The sequence below is a fragment of the Tenebrio molitor genome, chromosome 4 (genome assembly GCF_963966145.1).
Source record: "Tenebrio molitor chromosome 4, icTenMoli1.1, whole genome shotgun sequence".
Lineage (NCBI taxonomy): Eukaryota > Metazoa > Arthropoda > Insecta > Coleoptera > Tenebrionidae > Tenebrio > Tenebrio molitor.
This window is the reverse complement of record NC_091049.1, coordinates 2946518-2964872: the sequence shown is the minus strand read 5'-3', so window position 1 is coordinate 2964872 and position 18355 is coordinate 2946518. Positions and strand designations below refer to the sequence as shown.

General features: G+C 33.3%; 2 long non-coding RNA genes across 4 annotated transcripts; one reads left to right on the top strand and one right to left on the bottom strand.

The window, feature by feature from the left end:
* Positions 1 to 63: 63 nt before the first annotated feature.
* LOC138128275 (uncharacterized) lies at positions 64 to 5687 on the top strand. Of its 3 annotated transcripts, none has more exons than XR_011158583.1 (5): positions 64 to 417; positions 471 to 4457; positions 4510 to 4862; positions 4917 to 5183; positions 5318 to 5687. It is a non-coding gene; the product is annotated as an uncharacterized lncRNA (long non-coding RNA). The 3 variants fall into 3 exon arrangements; XR_011158584.1 differs by having other exon boundaries at positions 166 to 638; positions 2523 to 4457; XR_011158585.1 differs by lacking the exon at positions 64 to 417 and having other exon boundaries at positions 756 to 4457; positions 4510 to 4592; positions 4652 to 4862.
* LOC138128277 (uncharacterized) lies at positions 5450 to 10201 on the bottom strand. The gene is made up of 2 exons (XR_011158588.1): positions 8190 to 10201; positions 5450 to 6736 (listed from the first exon to the last, which is right to left on the bottom strand). It is a non-coding gene; the product is annotated as an uncharacterized lncRNA (long non-coding RNA).
* Positions 10202 to 18355: the final 8154 nt, after the last annotated feature.

The window sequence follows — 18355 nt, the reverse complement described above, 5'->3', positions numbered from 1 at the left end:
ATATGACGCTACCACCTCCATTTTCGGAGGTCATAACGTATCCTATGAAATAAAATAGTGCAGCACTATACTAGGTTGCAGCTATCTCCCTCTCAACTTTTCGATGGAGGTCTTATGGTTAGTACTTTGTCGAAACATATTCGCCTTTAGTTCAGCCGTTCGCTACGAGCACCACCGTCGTTTGCGTATATTTGAACTTCGGACGTTGTTACTTCCGCCATATATTCACAACAATTGTAGATACACATTGCACTTCATCGCCTCCTACATTTGGCAACATCGAAGTAGACATAATAGGACGTACCTAATACGTTTTCATGCCGGCAGAAATACCGGTCGTTTAATTTTTGTGCGTTAGTGTCATAGGTTAGTGTGACAGAAAATTTTATGACTGGAAGATACTTTCCACCGTCTTACGTGAGTATTTAATCATAGTTCGCCAACCTTCATTGCTAACTACACTATTCTAGTACGAATGTTGTACGGGTTGGGATCAAGAAAACCAGCAATGGTTTTGTAACAGAGGTTTCCAGTCAACATTAAATCCTTCAATGGATTTTCCTTCGACAAGCGCCGTACAGGTAAACATTGTTTCCTCAATGGAGCCCTTATCAGGAACCTCGGCAGGAAATATGGAGGTAGGTTTTTATACAGGTGTCCCAAAAAAAAAGACGAGTCCATAGCTCCCTTATTTATCGGAGGATTTTAATTATCTATACACCAAATGACAGTGTAGTCAAAATATATTTTTTTTCAAATGGAATTATATACTTTTTTTAGTAATTCTGATAGAGATTTTAATTCTGAAAACAACAATGTATCGCAAGTATAACTTCACATAAAAAAAATAACCCTAACTTTTGAAACAAATGACGAGCACCAAGCGGAAAGCTACAGGGTTATTCTAAATGATTGTAGTCGAAGTTGGCCATGCCCATGTTATTACATTTTTGCCGCTTTCATGTGAACTGTCAATTTTGTGAATTAGGTGAAAAGTACGGTGATGGGAATTTTATTTATTTTTCTTATTAACTTAACGCTTGAATCCAGAAATATTGAGTTGTTTTGCAATCAATTTTAAAAATATTGAGTTGTATTGCACTAATTTAACTCCCGTTTGTGAACGGTGTGTACTCACTTATTCACATCATTTTGATGTTTTTTTATGTGGAGCGGCAGCATTCAGTTTTCACGCCTACTTCGCCTACAATCATTTAGAATAACCCTGTATCAAAATGCATTGCGTTATAATGTAATAATCAAATTAAGGTAGCTGGAAAAACAAATGACAAATAATAACATGTAAGATTGCGCAGATATGCCGCCAATGTTTAGCGCAAAATGGAACGTAGACGATAGTAGCGTTTTTTTTTACTTTTTTTTTTGTGAATTTTTGGTATTTAAGTGTATACTTGTGATACATTGTTCTTTTCAGAATAAAAATCTCTATCAGAATTACAAAAAAAAAAATGTGTAATCCCATTTGCAAAAAAATATTTTGACAGTTTACCCTTGAAGCCCATGGGGCTATATTTGAATTTATTAGGCCATTTTGTAGCCTATTAACAACCATTTAATCTGGTGTACAGATAATTAAAATCTTCCGATAAATAACGGAGTTATGGACTCGTCTTCTTTTTTGGGAAAACCTGTATGATTTGGAAGAAATCCTCCGAGCCAAAGGGCTTGATAATTTTTGGCCTAATATCACCCCGCATGAGTATTGTTGCAACAACCCCAACAGATGAATACAAGTAGGCAGGGGCAGAATCAATTTATTGTTAGTCAATTTATTTACAGCTGACATGCGATTAAAAAATAGTTATTTGTTATACAAGACGATAAAATTGTATTTTATCTTCGGGAAGATAATTAAATTTTATCGTCGTATACAGAGTGTTAGGTAAATGTCCTGCCAAACTTTAATTAACTGCTTTTAGTCTTCTACGTTGTCCCACAACCTCGTAGGTAAAATTTCGGCATATTTTTAAAATACACCTGTAGGTATATCATATTTTGTAAAGCGTACGCCAATGCGAAGTAACCTCGAGGAAATATGCTAAAAACAAGAAAACCGCATTGGTGTACGTTTTATAAAATATGAAATACAGGGTGTATTTTTAAAATGTGCCGAAATTTTACCTACGAGGTTGTGGGACAACGTAGAAGAATAAAAGTAATAAAAAAAAAATTGTACCTCAAAAATTAAATGTCAATTTATTTTTTGACAGAATTTTTTAAATATTTTTTCCGAGTTCTACATGAAGCTAGTAGCTCGCGGTTAAAGTTTGGCAGGACATTTATCTAACACCCTGTATAATATTCTATTTTTTTCTATAGCATTGTGGATTTTATTATTAAAAAACAATTGTAAAAATTTACCAATCGTGTCAGGTTTTAAAATGTAGTAAGTATGAGCGTTATTAGGGTATTAGGTTATTAAGGAATTTCCAGAAAAAAATTGACTGTTTCAAATAAAAGTTGAAATCTCTAGAAAATAAATTGCAATGCCTTGTTTCCAGATGCATGACGCGGAAGATTCAAATGCCTTCTTGATAACACAGCAAAACCATGCAGAAGCAGATCAGTCAGATGCTTCTTCAACGTTTTTTGATGACGACATAAAGGATAAAGATTTTCAAATTGACAGCGATGAGTTAGTCATAAGCGAGACTGACAGTGATGATTATGACGTCGCTGTAGAAAAGGAAATACATGATAAAGAGTATATTTGGGTGGAACCGGAAGTTGAGAAAAATTCAAATATTATCATTTTGCAAAACATCCAAGTTAACAAACCAAATGTAAATGAGTCGCAAGGTGCCAAGTTCTTATCCAGTCGAATCAAGGAAGCAAAGCTTTTGAAAACCCGCTTCGTAAAATGTACCTTTTGCGCAGAAGATATCATTTCTAAAAATTTTGTCCGGCATCTTATGAGACGGCATTCCAGTGAAAAGGAGGTAACAAAAATTTTGAGAGAGCCTTTAAATAGCAAGGGAAGGAAAAAGGCAATAGCAGCATTAAGAAAAGAGACTCACTTCGAAAATTATCTCGACGGTGATATTAGGCCTGCACGTAGGAATTTGAATGACGACAACAAAAGCCAGGACCAGAACCCTCTGTTTTATCCATGCACACGGTGCAAGGGTTTGTATAAAAAATCTTATCTGAGGAGGCATGTAAAATTATGCACTCGCGAAATACATAAGGAAACTGTTTCTACCGCTAGCGCTGTTTCGAAATCACAAACATTCACGGCGTGCGAGCTGGACCGAACAGATGCCGTAGCTCGATTGGAAGTGAAGGAAAAAGTGTTTGATATGATGAGAGGGGATGACATTGCATTTGCTGCGAAAAAAGATTTGTTGATAACCTATTTTGGAAACTCGTATCTGAAGAAACACAAGAAGGAAAAGAGTGTCTATACGTGTAGCAACAAAATGAGGGAATTTGGAAGGTTACTAACAGAGTGCCGTAAGCTTATGAACAATCTAAAAATCGAGATGCAAAACTTACTTCGTCCTTGTTATTTTGACACTATTGTAACTGCAGCGAGAAATTTAGCTGGTTACGATGCTTCCAAAAAAAAATTCGCTGCACCTAGCTTGGCATTGCATTTCGGAGGCAATCTGAAACTGCTTTGTGATGAGCTGTATCATTTAGCTTTAAAAGATACGAAAGGATTTAAGTCGAGAACCCACAGTGATAAAACAATTTTTCTCAAGGATGTTAAGAATATGAAGCATTTAATAGTCTCCAGGTGGAACATTGAAATGGCCTCTTTGGCAAACAAGGATCTACATGAGAAGAAATGGAACAAGCCACTATTGATTCCACTGGTATCTGATATCAAGCTGTTCAGAGAGGAGACTTATAATATCACTAAGAAGAGTGTTGCAGCTTTCAAAGACGATAAAGATACAGAAAATGACTACAAAATTCTTGTGCAATGTGTCCTATCATTACTCATCATTTTTAATAGAAGAAGAATTGGTGATGTACAGTATATGAAAATATCGGACTACAAGAATGACCAAAAGAGCAATTTCAAAGATTTTGAAGATGCGCTGTCGGCGACTGAGAAAGTTCTGGCAACGCGTTACAGGAGGGTGCTGAATAGTGGTAAAGGATCTCGAGCAGTGGTAGTCCTAATACCTGAGGACATTGATGAATTCATACAAGTGATTTTGAAACATAGACACAAGTATTTTTGCGAGGAGAACGACTACCTCTTTTCTATCCCAGGACACAATTAAGGTGAAGTGGGGAAAAGGAGACTTGGCAATTCGAAACCTCACTAAACGAATGTCCTTGGAAAACCCTGCTGCCATTACTAGTAACCGTCTGAGAAAACAAATTGCTACGGTAATGCAAATCTTGAATCTCTCGAAAAGCGATATCAAACAGTTTTCCGATTTCATGGGGCACACAGTAAAAACTCATGAAGAGTTTTATGAGTAAGATTCTGGAAATCCTCTAATTTAGTTTTTTTGATTTGTTATTTTTCAGACTTCCTGTAGATGTTTATCAGACCGCGAAGGTGTCAAAATTGTTGCTGATGATCGAAAATGGTGTGCCCGTAGAACACAAAGGTAAATCTTTGTCAGAAATCGACATTGATTTTAAATATGCCGATGAAAACGATTTAAAGGTGTTGAAGAGCCATTACGACGATGGGGTACGTAACGAGGAAATTGTTGAAGATATGGAAAAAGATGGAAGCGACGAAGAAGAACCTGAAAAGAATTTGGGAAATTTTACCAAAGAAGATCACTTAAATAGTGAAGAGTCTAGTTGTCCACCAAATAAAGAAAAATTGTGTGAGAAGAGACAAAGGGAAATAAAAATTTGTGTTGACAATGGTAGTAAGAACATAATAAAATATTTGATGATAAATGCAAATTTGATATTTACAGCGGATAATGACGAAATTGGCTCGATAATGGAGGAAGGAACGGAAGATCTTAAAATCACTATTAGAGAGCGAAAAAAACCAATCAGAACTGTAAAGAAAGATGTAGAAGAGAATGTAAAAAGACGTACTGGAAAAAAGAACATAAACAGTGAAGAAGATAACAGTTCAATGAGCGAAGATGAATCCAGGGCAAGAAGCAAGGGGAAACAGACTGTTGCAAAGAGAAATGTGGCTGGAGGATCTGGTGGAGATGGAAATAAAAGAAAGGGTAAGAACTAAAACGTATAATTTACCTAAGTTCTATAATATCCTTCGTTTGCGATAAACTAATATTCATTCAAAAATTTCTAACAATTCAGGCAACAAAAAGAATCCGAGATTATTAACTGTGTATTTTTCCAGGGTGGTCTCCAAAAGAGGTGTCTCTGTTGAAAAAGGCGTTTTCTAAATATTTGACCAAAAACATATATCCGCCGACGGAAGAAATCCGAAAATTTTTGGATAATAACTGCATTTCCAGAGACCCTATTGTAGTCAAATCAAAACTTCAGCATTTAATGAAACTCAACCAAAAGAATAAATAGCAATTATTTTATCATTTGGAACACCCTTACTCAATAATTCAGTGCGATTTGTAGAAATCATCTGTTAATTTTCATTTATTTATAACTGTTAAGTATAATCGATTAGTTTCTAAGTTTGTGGCAAATGTTAGAGTTTTTTAGTTGGAGATTTATCTTTATTTTATCTGAAAATAAACTTTTTACTTTGACTTCTCTTTATTTCCGGCGCAGCGGTTTTAATCGTTGTCGATTTACCTCCTCAAATATACCAAGAATGTGGTGAAAAAAAAAAGGTATTAGTACATATAATGAGTGTTTTTTCTAAAATATTAGGCTCTATTGTTAGCGACGTCATAACTAATACTGTTAAAAATATTATTATTGATGAACAACATGGATTTTTGAAGGGTAAATCAACTACAAAAATGTATTTGTTCTTACGGAATATGTGATCAATTGTTTTGAAAAAAATATGGAAGTAGATTGTATTTACGCTGATTTAAAAAAAGCGTTTGATCGAGTTGATATATCTAAATTGTGTCTCAAACTTTCCATTGTGGGAATTGGTGATCCACTGTTGTCTTGGATCAACTCTTATCTAAGAAATCATAAACAGAAAGTGCGCATTATTTCACATAGATCCAGGGAAATTAGAGTGACTTCTGGAGTTCCTCAGGGATCTCATTTGGGCCCTGTGTTGTTTTCGATATTCATTAATGATATAAAGAATGTTATTAAAGATAGCTTGTTTCTGCTGTACACTGATGATTTAGAACTTTTTTACAACATTAGATCTGATTGTGTACGAATTCAGGATGATTTGTGGTCGAGTGGTTTCATGGTGTGAGTCCAATGGTCTAGAACTTAATATCTCCAAGTGCAAAGTAATTCGTTACTCTAGAAAGAAAATTATTACCCTTCCATCTTATTATATTCATAATAGTGCTTTAGAATGTTTGTTTCAAATTAGTGACCTAGGAACAATACTCGATAGTAAACTTACTTTTTGCTCGCATATTGAAAAAATTGTCAAGAACTCAAACAAAATGTTAGGCTTCATGGTTCATCAGTGTAGTGAGTTTGACAACCTGAAAGCACTTGTGTTGCTATATAATGCACTTGTACGGTCTAATTTGGAATACAACACTATAATATGGTGTCCGCTGTATCAAAATGCTATTCACAGAATTGAAAAAATTCAGAGAAAATTTATAAAATTTGCCTGCTATAAATGTCACATTCATTTTGATAGAAATAACTATGATTATTTTATTCATCATCGTTTTCGACCAATCGTAAGACTTTATTTTTTGGATTATAGTGACAATTCCACTCGGAAAATTTCAACCAATCAGATTGTAGTATTTTGAATCATTGGACCAATTAGGAACGAATTACACCGATAATTTAGCATGGTCCTAAAATTATCGAAAAATTGTCGCTGTAATCACCTCCTCCTTCCTCAAATTATCATTAGTAATACAGTTGCCTCTGTCTTGCAATTTCATAAGACGTTTTGAAGTTCATAATGTCAATATCAGACGAAAATCTGCCTTAACAATTCCGATTCATTCGACAACCATGTTTGAGAGGTCTTTCAGCTATAACGCCATATTGTTATACAACGATGTTCCCAGAGATCTGAGATCTCTGGATCAAAAGAAATTCAAGAGAAAATATAAGGCCCATTTACTAGATGATCAGTAATGTACATTCATCTGTTTAATCTTATTATCCATATGTAGTGGCCTTCATTTGTTAATTGTTATTGAATTTAAGTTGCAGTTTCTTTTTCTTTCTTAATATTATTTATTTCAAATAACTTAGTACAAAGTATAATTAGGTATATAGTCTATTTTTCCTTTTTTTTTATAATGGAGGTTGAGTGGAGTAGCTATAGCTAGACTCCGCCTCCTTATTCTTACCATTTAATAGGATACTTTTTTATTTTGTGATGTATTATCTTTGTTTTTTTTTTTTTTGGTGAAAAATAAAGTCTATTATTATTATTATTATTATAATACAACGAGAGGGTACGAAATTGCCGGAAATTTTTTCGATCGAGTTGTATTCGGCATGACAATTCCACGAAAGAAAATTTCATTTTCAACTTTTACGCAATTTTTTTAATTTATACGTAGTCTTATGACTCTCAAGTTAATTTAGTTGAAAATAATAAAAATTTTACTGTGGATCAAAAATGAGTTTAGAGGAAGGAGGAAAAAATTACAGCGATAATTTTTCGATAATTTTAGGACCATGCTAAATTATCGGTGTAATTCATTCCTAATTGGTCCAATGATTCAAAATACTACAAGCTGATTGGTTGAAATTTTCCGAGTGGAATTGTCGCTGTAATTTTCTCCTCCTTCCTCGAATTTTACCAAACTCATTTTTGATTCACAGTAAAATTTTTGTTGTTTTCAACTAAGCTAACTAACGCTTTGATAGTCATTAGACTACGTATAAATTAAAAAAATTGTGTAAAAGTTGAAGATGAAATTTTCTTTCGTGGAATTGTCCTGCCGAATACAACTCGATGGTACGAAATTGCGGGAAATGTTTCTCCTCATTTTACTCGTATTTGTTTCTTAGACAATTTCCACTCGTTCGCTACGCTCACTCGTGGTAAATTGTCGTCAAAACAAATACTCGTTCGATCTCATTAGATCGAAAATTTCCGGCAATTTCGTACCCTCTCGTTGTATTACTAATGACTATTCAATTCACCTGTTATTTTTCAAATATTAACCAATAAAATAGCAGACATGTACTTTCGTAGCCTAGCAACAGAAAATTCCAGCGAATATTCCACTAGTGAAAATATAACTGACTATTCCACTAGTGGTCGAGGTGAATATTTTAAACAAACCTTGATTATTATTTTTATTCAAAGAAATTATTACTTTCTGACGAAGTTAACTGAACAATGAAGTCATGTGTAACGCAGATTTGCGAACTAGCTTTGAAAATTTTTATTTTAATCATTGATTTGGTTCATTGAATAGTCTGTCGAATACAACTCGTAGTCAAAGATAGTAGAATATTTTTCCGATGGTATCACTTATGGTCATTACGCTTTTGAACACCATTCGTGCTACGCACTCATGGTGTTCATAAAGCGAATGACCATTCGTGATACCACCACAAAAATATTCGACAATCTTTGACTACTCGTGGTATTATAACTGACAATTCGATAATTCGTCAAGTAGTTTTCTCAGATGTTTTCAATCCTATTGCTAAAGTAATAAAATAAATACTGTTGTCAAATGGTACTATTTAATTCATGAAATAATCAACCGAATTACACTCTAGCTCTTGAAATGATCTGTTTTAACACTCAAGCTCTCAAAAGTTAACCACTTGTGTCACTTTGACATAATTTCCCTCCACCAATTAATACTGCCAAAATAACAGTCGTTGTTACCTAGGAGAGCTTTCGTGTTAAAAATCGATCATTTCAGAGCTCTCGTGGTATTACAACCCATAATATATTGGCTTATTTTGGTTTAAGTACTTTAAGTGCTTATTCACAATGGACATAAGCTTGACATAAGGCATAAGAAATTCATGATACATGCAGTGTGTATACTATTAATTTTTACGTAATTTACGAGAAGTGACCTCAGTGAACATTACTGTTGTGAACACAAAGGCATAAAGAATCATATTCGTGTTATATGGACACATAAATTATTTTCCAATTGCCCAAATTTACAAATTATTCTTAGGTATCTCTTATGTATTTCTTATGTCTTATGTCCATTGTGAATAAGCACTAAGATCCAGACGCATTCAATTGGATTTATGCTTCTTTTTTAAAGTAATTAATTATATGATTACATGTTCGTCAATCTTAGGCTTATTTTTACTTCATGTGCCTCAATGTAATTTCAGAAGTGTACATCTGTTAGTTGTTCCGTATCATAGAACCAACTATGGGTTAAGGTCGCCTTTATCTAGAATCTGCAGGAATGTTAATTCACATTCTCATAATGTTGAATTTTATAATATTAAATATAATTGTTTTAAAATTAGTTTAAGAAACGCTGTTTAGGGAGTTGTCACGCGTATCTATTGTTTTAGTTATGTTATTGAAGTTATTGTATTTGGTTCTTTCTTTATTTGTTCTCCACTGTTAAATGGTATTGTTTGCCGTTAATAAACCTATTTCATCATATACAAAACATCTTAAATCTATTTTTAGCGTGAAAGGAGTGGCAACAGCGCCGGAAGTCACAGCATCGAAATAATGTAATATATTGTAGGAGGTGAGAGCGATCGAATCATACAATCTAAAATATTAGAGGAAATTGTTACCCCTCTTTAGAAACCTTTGTTACCGACTCTCCCCTTATGTGAAATTATGCTTTTAGTTCTTTATATGTGCATCAGGTGTAGTGGAGGCTTGAGCGCCCGCGAGTATAACGGAAGCCTTAGCGATGAAAATGTACCTATATATATATATATATATATATATATATATGTATGGGGAAAGATACTTTTGAGGAGATTTCTAGCACGGAATGGTACTTTCGAGGAGAATTTGGGAATTTCGAGGAGCTCCTCGAAATTCCATGCAACGGAAAGGTACCTTTGAGGTATCAAGATCTCATTGGGATGTGCTGCCCACTACATGAACTAACACTGTATCGACACTGTAATGGGTTTAACTAGGCTATTGTCCCCTAGGTGGTGAAATACATTACGAAATTATTTTCAAATATGGACAGCAATTTCATTGCCATAAAACTGGTTTTCAACCCTTATTTTAATTGACAAAATGTCTATTATTATTATTATTACTCTTATTTTAGCATAATAAAAATCTGCCTTTAAATAAGTTCTTCCACATGATCAATCATATCCTTCATCCCGTTTTAATCAACAATTTGTAAAACTACCTCTTTGTGTGAAATAAATCCAATAATAATCAATATTTTTTTGCAATATTTATCGTTCACCCCAAGAATTTTAGTTCTAATGTTAACAATTTTAATGAGAAGTTACCCTCCAACCTTTTTTTATGTTTGTGAAAGCAAAATACCACAAACGTTAATTGTCTAATTTCGGATAATGATCAACGGTATTTTTTTTAATTTTCACCCCCTGCGTTTACTTTCACAATTCTAAATGTCGTAAAAGTTTTTTAAAGTGTTGTGATCATCTTAAAAACTGTCACAACACTAATGGCTAATCAAACATTTTTTTTGCTCATAACTGGCTTATTTACAAATCTGTGCCGCAACCCCCTACACACGAATTGGTACTTTTGAGAAACCGTAACTCCTTGAAAGTATCATTAGATACATAAACTCTATTATCAAGGGCAATGATATTTTTTGTCCTTTTACGTTCAACCCTTTGAAAAACTACCCCCTTTTGTAAATTTGCTCCCATAAATTTTTTGTTTTTTAGCATTGATTGTTCACACTAAGAATTCTTAGTTTTAATGTTAACAGTTTGATAAGAAAATACCCTCCCACCCCCTTTTAACCCCCAAACTTTTTTTATGTACGAAAAAGCAAAATACTTACAAACCTTAACTGTCTAATTTCAGATGACGAACAAACAGTAACTTTTTTTCAATTTTCACCCTCCACCTTTCCTTTCAAAATACAAAATATCGTAGAAGTTTTTTAAAATAATGCGATCATCTTAAAGACTGTCACAACATTAATGGCTAATCAAAAATTTTGTTTTGCTATAACTGGCTTATTTACAAATCTGTGCCGCAACCCCCTACACACGAATTGGTACTTTTGAGAAACCGTAACTCCTTGAAAGTATCATTAGATACATAAACTCTATTATCAAGGGCAATGATATTTTTTTGTCCTTTTACGTTCAACCGTTTGAAAAACTACCCCCTTTTGTAAATTTGCTCCCATAATTTTTTTGTTTTCTAGCAATGATTGTTCACACTAAGAATTCTTAGTTTTAATGTTAACAGTGTGACAAGAAAATACCCTCCCACCCCCTTTCAACCCCCAAACTTTTTTTATGTACAAAAAAGCAAAATACTACAAACCTTAACTGTCTAATTTCAAATGACGAACAAACAGTAACTTTTTTTCAATTTTCACCCTCCACCTTTCCTTTCAAAATCCAAAACCTCGTAGAAGTTTTTTAAAATGATGCGATCATCTTAAAAACTGTCACAACATTAATGGCTAATCAAAAATTTTGTTTTCCTCATAACTGGCTTACTAATTTGTGCCGCAACCCCCTACATACGAATTGGCACTTTTGAGAAACAGAAACTCCCTGAAAGTTTCATTAGGTACATAATCTTCATTGACTATGTATCTAATGATGCTTTCAAGGAATTTCTGTTCCCTTACGGGAAAGGATATTTTTTTGTCGTTTTGCGTTCAACCGTTTGAAAAACTACTCTACTTATTTTTGTGAAAACTGTTAAGAAAATAAAAAATGCAAGTAAAGAATTAAAATAAATTTCAATTATTGAGGGACACTTCATCCACTTTTGCAATCTTTAATCTAAGTCAAGGAGAGGTGGTCTATACTTACAAAAAAGATTTGAATCAAAAACTTTGAAAAGACTTTTTAAACGAAAGGTTAGTCGACTCCATTTGCTATTTATAATTTTTAGTTCCTAATATCATTTTAGGGTCAATTTTGTCTTCAAGATTTGTTTTTTTAACAATATAAATTCATGTTTATGTAACATCATTTCCAATAGAACATAACCTTAAAAAATTGATATCACGTAAAGATACTTTTGAAGAACACGAATTCCCCAAAAGTACCTTTACGAGAATCGAGGGTATATTCGGAATCAGTGCTTTTTAATTCGTTTGTGATTTGGACAATTGCAAGTATTTTTAATACTGTTTAATAATCGCCAATGAAGTAAAATCGGTTGTAAAAAATATTTCGCCAAATACTAGAAGAGTCACTGGATTCCATTTCATATTTGATATTTTTTAAAATGGGATTCCTGTTGATTATAATTTAATGTCAACATTGCCTTCAAGATAATTAGGTCTTTTTAAAAAGACTCAGAGAAGCCGACATACTCTGTAACATCATTTCCGGTAGAACATACCTATATAACCTCAAAATTGATATGACGTAAAGGTACTTTTGAAGAACATGAATTCCCCAAAAGTACCTTTGCGAGAATTGAAGAATGATTCGGAATCCGGCTTTTTAATTCGTTTGTGATAGGATAATTTCAAGGAATTTTGAGTATTTTTTAATCACCTTCAAGTAAAATCGGTTATAAAAATATTTCGCCAAATACTAGAGGGGTCAGCCGATTCCGTTTCATATTTTACATTTTTACGAATGGGGTTGCAGCGGTATTCTTATTGATAATAATTTAATGACAACTTTGCCTTCAAAATTAGGTCTTTCTGAAAAGGCTCAAAAAGGCCAGGATAGTCTGTAACATCATTTGCAATTGAATATACTCCTGAAACGCATATCACGTAAAGGTACTTTTGAGGAACACGAATTCCCCAAAAGTACCTTTGCGGGAAATGAAGAATGATGCCGAATCCGGCTTGTTTATTCGTTTGTGATTGGGATAATTTCAAGGAATTTTGAGTATTTCTTAATCACCAATCAAGTAAAACCGGTTGTAAAAAATATTTTGTCAAATACAAGAGGGGTTACCCGATTCTCTGTCATATATAATCTTTTTAAGAATGGGGTTGCAGCCGGATTCCTGTTGATAACAATTTAATATCAACTTTGCCTTCAAAATAATTAGAACTTTTTAAAAAGATTCAGAAAGGCCAGCATAGTCTGTAACACAATTTCCAATAGAACATAACCTTAAAATTGATATCACGTAAAGGTACTTTTGAGGAACACGAATTCCCCTAAAGTACCTTTGCGGGAATTGAAGAATGATTCGGAATCCGGGTTTTTTATTCGTTTGTGATTTGGACAATTTCAAGGAATTTTGAGTATTTTTTAATCACCAATCAAGTAACATCGGTTATAAAAATATTTCGCCAAATACTAGAAGGGTCACCCGATTCCGTTTCATATTTTACATTTTTACGAATGGATGTGCAGCGGGATTCCTATTGATAATAATTTAATGACAACTTTGTCTTCAAAATAATTAGGTCTTTTTAAAAAGGCTCAGAAAGGCCAGCATAGTCTCTAACATCATTTCGAATTAAACATACTCCTAAAACACATATCACGTAAAGGTACTTTTGAGGAACACGAATTCCCCAAAAGTACCTTTGCGGGAGTTGAAGAATGATTCGGAATCCGGCTTTTTTATTCGTTTGTGATTGGCATAATTTCAAGGAATTTTGAGTATTTTTTAATCAGCAATCAAGTAAAATCGGTTATAAAAATATTTCACCAAATACTAGAGGGGTCAGCCGATTCCGTTTCATATTTTACATTTTTACGAATGGGTTTGCAGCGGGCTTCTTATTTATAATAATTTAATGACAACTTTGTCTTCAAAATAATGAGGACTTTTTAAAAAGGTTCAGAAAGGCCAGCATAGTCTGTAACACAATTTCCAACAGAACATAACCTTAAAATTGATATCACGTAAAGGTACCTTTAAGGAACACGAATTCCCCAAAAGTACCTTTGCGGGAATTGAAGAATGATTCGGAATCCGGCTTGTTTATTCGTTTGTGATTGGGATAATTTCAAGGAATTTTGAGTATTTTTTAATCACCAATCAAGTAACATCGGTTATAAAAATATTTCGCCAAATACTAGAAGGGTCACCCGATTCCGTTTCATATTTTACATTTTTACGAATGGATGTGCAGCGGGATTCCTATTGATAATAATTTAATGACAACTTTGTCTTCAAAAAAATTAGTTCTTTTTAAAAAGGCTCAGAAGGGCCAGGATAATCTGTAACATCATTTCCAGTTGAACATACTCCTAAAACGCATATCACGTAAAGGTACTTTTGAGGAACACGAATTCCTCTAAAGAACCTTTGCGGGAATTGAAGAATGATTCGGAATCCGGGTTTTTAATTCGTTTGTGATTGGGATAATTTCAAGGAATTTTGAGTATTTTTTAATCACCAATCAAGTAAAACCGGTTGTAAAAATATTTCGCCAAATACTAGAGGGGTCACCCGATTCCCTTTCATATTTAACACTTTTAAGAATGAGATTGCAGCGGGATTCCTGTTGATAATAATTTAATGTCAACTTTGTCTTCAAGATAATTAGGTATTTTTAAAAATTCGTTTGTGATTGAGATAATTTCAAGAATTTTTAGCATTTTTATAATTATCACTAATCAAAAAAAAAATTAGCCAGGAAGAGCACCGTTTTACAACAATTAATATAAAAAATCTCCTATGAATTGTAAAATTGGTACTTCGCTTCCGGCTTAATGTGAGTCATAAGCAAAAAAATTCAGTCGTTTGCAAACATTTTTTTAATATTTATGGGAGAATGAAATTCAGGTTTAAGGCAAAGATGACTGAAGGAAAGTTGATTGTATTTTGCATTAACATAATGTGCTGGAATATTTAACAAACACGCTGTATATTTTAGCTGTAGTAATTTTTAAATAACCATAGGAGTATTTTTTTGCGAGCCATTGCAAGGACGGCGCCGGCGTGTTAAACACCTGATCGGTGCTTGACTCTGATTTCAAGAGTATGAACTATTTATAGATTTCGAATCGAAATGTAATATATCCTTTGTTTAAAATGTGGGGCCTAATTAGGTGTTGTAAGAAGCAGTAAGTCGGGCAAGATTTTTAGGAACGATCTTGTACTCTGATGAAATAAATGTTAATTTTTTAGGTTTTGAGCAGTATTTCTTAAAAGCAGTTGATTGTTTACTGAAAACAAAATTTGCATTTTGTTTTATTTAAATAATAATAATTAAAACTTATCGGTGTGTTATTTTATACAGGGTGTTATTTTAATTTTTTTTTTATTAAAACGTATTTGTGTGTTATTTTATATAATGTACAGTAAGGTGTTGAAATGCACCTTCAGACTGGTACTGTTGAGAAAAAAGAACCCCTGGACTCCTTTCGATGTAAAGTGCACCCATAAACCGTGGATTAAATTCGATAAAATGCAAACAAAGAATTTGTGAAAAAAATCTTCGAACAGATCAATTTCTATTTTCACGTGATGTACAATGACTGATTCTGTTGGCAATGAAACAGTTGAAAAGTACTGGTGGTTTTTTGTCTCGTTATTGGCACTGACCGGATTTTTTAACTTGAGATGACATTAAATAGATTTTTGGTTATGCCGGTTATGTTTATGCTATTCCAATCAGATTTCCTTTCATTCATTCGTTTTTAAGAATGGGGCTGCAGCGGGATTCATGTTGATAATAATTTAATGTCAACTTTGTCTTCAAGATAATTAGGTCTTTATAAAAAGGTTCAGAAAGGCCAACATACTCTGTAACATCATTTCCAATAGAACATAACCTTAAAATTGATATCTCGTAAAAGTACTTTTGAAGAATACGAATTCCCCAAAAGTACCTTTACGGATTCCGATGACATTAATGAAATCGATGGCTTCTTTGCACCAAGGGTCTAAGGTTTCAAAGGCTAACCCTTTAAATACGTAATTTGATGAAATAATTGAACTATATTTGCTATGTTTGCGTTTGCAAGCCATTTCAGTGGTAAAACCTGAAACTTCAGAAGTTTTCAAAACGTAACTATCTGCAAGTGTATCTACAATAGTAATGTCCCAAACTAAAGGTTGACCTTTATTAATCCGTGGCCATCTGGGCGTTTTCCATCATCCCGAAACAGTCCGTTTGGTTCTAAAGTTGAATTAACATGAATAGAATTCAAAACCCGGTTGATAATAGAATTAATTTCAGTGTGTCTGGAAAATCTACCACTGCTTTTTGAACAACTTAGACCGTGGATGCCAATTTCGTCAACTTTCGTATTGCATTTGCAAATATGAGGTGTACAAAGATTACAACCCAATCTTAAACGAATACAAACTTGGAAAGAAGTGTTATCTAAAAGAGTACCAATATTAGGAGAAGGTATTGCATGTAAGCAAGAGTTTCTGCATTGCAAAGCCTTATAACCAGCCAAGTCTCTAGGTGATTTAAAGATTAAATCATTGGCAATTATTCGTTTGGTAATGATATTATCCCAATTCTTCTGAAATTGTGGGATTGTTGGTCTTTCGTTCTCAATTAATTATTAATTCATTATTACGAGTATAAGAAGTATTACTAGTTGTATAATTAACCCGGACAAGATGGTGTTTTAATGTGTTTGGATTAATTTATTTATTTTTAATTAAATTAATTCGACAAAAATATTAGTGCATAGAATCGGCTCTTCAACTAATATTAAGATCGTGTTTTCTGTTTATCTTAAAAAAGAAATCTTCATTCCAGGCCTGATAAGTACATATTGTATAGCCAGCGTCATTAAATCAAACGATCAGTTTTCGCCGAAGTTGTAAAACTTTCCCGCGCGATTTTTTTGTTTCGCTGTGAGAACGCTTGAAATGGAGCCTTTCCCGCTGTTTACGCTATTCTCACCACTCCCGTTGATGTAGCATTGTTGATTTATTTTTGTACTACGCTTATTAACTAATTGTCTAATTGGAGATGACACGAACAAAATGAAAAGTATTTTAGGACTTCCACCGCACAGTTCCACACCCCATTTAAATAATTTAATAATTTATAAAATATTAAATTTAACATAAAATTATATTTTCGAAATTTGTTACGCAACCCCTAGATACAGATTGGTACTGTTGAGAAACAAGAACTCCTTGAAAGTATCGTTGGATGTATAGTGCGCCCATAAAAGGTGGATTAATTTCGAAAAATGCAAACAAACAATTATTGAAAAACAATCTTCGGACAGATCAAATTCTATTTTCTAGAAGACATATTTTAATGAGAAAGTTGACCTTAAAATGTCATTAGGAAGCAATTGGCAACCCTCATTTTAAAGAATTTAAATAGCAAATGGGAGCCAATAGCTGTTACAAAAAACATGCATTCTCTTATAATTAACCATTGAAAGGATATTTTAAATTAGGGGTCACCCGATTTTCTTTCATATTTAATAATTTTAAGAATGGGGTTTCAGCGGAATTCCTGTTGATAATAATTTAATGTTAACTTTGTCTTCGTGAACGCGGCACTTCCAGAATTTTATTGAATATTTCCGTAAAATGATTAAAATATCCGGAACTGCAGCATCCTATGTATTTAATTACGGAATTAAGGGATTTTTCTTTGACAATGTACGAACTTGAAAAATTGCAAATCCGGAAGTGTAGCGTTCGAGGATAAAGAAAAAAAAAGTATTGTCTGTCATCCACACGACAATGAAAAAAAAAAAACAAAAAAAAAACGTCCCCTGCACCGAAGAGATGTTGTACATGCTAATTACAATATATGTATTAGGCTTTCTTTAAAAAGGCTCAGAAATACCAGCATTGTCTGTAACATCATTTCCAATAGAACTTAAAATTAAAAGTTATATCACGTAAAGGTACTTTTGAAGAACACGAATTCCCCAAAAGTACCTTTGCGGGAATTGAAGAATGATCTAGAATTCGGCTTTTAATTCGTTTCAAAGAATTTTGAGTATTTTTTAATCACCAATCAAGTAAAATCGGTTGTAAAAAATATTTCCCCAAATACTAGAAGGGCCACCCGATTCCGTTTCACATTTAACATTTTTTAGAATGGGGTTGCAGCGGGATTCCTGTTGATAATAATTTAATGTCAACTTTGTCTTCAAAATAATTAGGTATTTTTAAAATGGCTCAGAAAGGCCAGCATAGTCTGTAACATCATTTCCAGTAGAACATACCTATATAATCTCAAGAATTGTAAAATTGATACTTGGCTTCCGGCTTAATGTGAGTCATAAGCAA